Source organism: Vombatus ursinus, unplaced genomic scaffold (genome assembly GCF_900497805.2).
Source record: "Vombatus ursinus unplaced genomic scaffold, bare-nosed wombat genome assembly UNPS02006779.1, whole genome shotgun sequence".
Lineage (NCBI taxonomy): Eukaryota > Metazoa > Chordata > Mammalia > Diprotodontia > Vombatidae > Vombatus > Vombatus ursinus.
Window position 1 is genome coordinate 2,881,511 of NW_020946557.1, and position 1,754 is coordinate 2,883,264.

General features: G+C 33.5%; 1 non-coding gene across 1 annotated transcript; it reads left to right on the forward strand.

Annotated features, from left to right (window-relative positions):
* The first annotated feature begins 315 nt into the window (after positions 1 to 315).
* LOC114033232 lies at positions 316 to 418 on the forward strand. Its single transcript, XR_003567939.1, has one exon. It is a non-coding gene; the product is annotated as a U6 spliceosomal RNA (small nuclear RNA).
* The last annotated feature ends 1,336 nt before the right edge of the window (positions 419 to 1,754 follow it).

Here is a 1,754-nt window from a genome sequence, read left to right on the forward strand (position 1 = left end):
TTTGAAGTAATGTCATAACTGTTACTCCCTTTTCCGTATTGTATCTGAAATACTCAGAGGAAAAATCGTAGGGCATTGGTTAGTGAATACAATTATAGTCATGTTGAGGAATATACAAAATATAAAAGACTATGCTATTATATTATTAGCTTCTGTTGTTATATTGCTCTCCTTTTGAGGAAACTGATACGTATCTTTCCTAGAAAAATGAAGCAGTTAGTTCTCAGTGACTTGGACCTATTACATATGACAATGATCAATAACTTTACATAGAAAAGCTTTTAAAAAATCCTGAAATATGCATGAGGAGGGTACGTCCTTCAGTAGCACATATATTGAAATTGTAATAACACAATGAAGATAAGCATGATCCCTGAACAAGAGTGACACGAAAATTTCTGAAGTGTTCCATATTTTTGAATAATTATATGGACTAAACAGGGATAAACTGCTTACATCAAATATGGGGAGAAGATATGTGTCCCCTCCAAATCCTGTCAATATCAGGGGTCAAAGAGCAAGTTTAATTAGACAGGAGTGTTTCTACTATGCTCTGATGATCTTGAAGAATGGAATAAGAAGGGAAGAAGGATACTCTGGGAGGGGAAGGGAAAGGATGATAGGAAATATTATCTTAGATAATCGGGGTATGCAAGTAAAAGTCTATACACACATATACACATATACACACATATACATACACACACACAATTGAGTACAGAAACACATTTGACTAAATGGTGAAATAGGGGGAAAAGAAGAGAAGGGAGAAGAGGTACTAGAGAGACAGTGGATTAAGGAAGGGATTAGTCTTAAGTAAAACCAAGAATGTACAAAAATACTTATAGTTCTTTTTGAGGTGGCAAAGATTGAGAATCTGAGGAGATACCCATGGATTAGGGAATGAATAAGCAAGTTATGGTATATAAATGTGATAGAATACTATTGTGCTATAAGAAATGAAAAGGATAGTTTCAGAGAAATCTAGTAAGACCTATATGAATTGATGCAGAGGTAAATGAACAAAATCAGGAGAATAATTTACACAATGACAACAAGGTAAAGACAATCTACTTTGAAAGAATTAGGAACTGCGATCAACATATTAACCACTTATGATTCCAGAGGACTGATGAGGAAACAAATACGCTATACATCTCCTGATAGAGAGGATAAAGACTCAGGGTACAAAATGAAACAATCAAAAATACATATGCACACACATGCATATACGAGTTTTTAGATATCTTCTTTGTGGAAATGACCAACATAGAAATTTGTTTTGTGTGACTTTATATGATTGCAACTTTTTGTTTGTTTCTTTTCCTTTCATTCTCAACTGGAAGAAAATAAGAAAAAATGAATTTTTCTGATTGAAAAATAATTTTAAAATAATCATTAGAAGCCAGTGGACTGAAAAGAAAACCTAGTACTTGGGAATCAGGACACATAGGTTCAGACGTCTGCTCTGTCACTTATCAATTTTTAACAAACAAGTTATCATAATCACAGACCATAAAGGCTTGTTCCTATTTGATTCTCATTCTGCTACCAAGTAGATATAGTACAACTAGTCAAGGTAATGAGTTTATCATGTCCCTCTATAATTTGCTCATTTCTGACTCTAGGCTTTGGCATGTGTCATTCAGTCTCAGGGATGTCTTGTCTATCTTCTATTCCAAGAGTTAAGTTGGAGCCCAAGAACTTTTTATAAACTGTATTTTGATCATTGTATTTCAATATAAATTGTTTCC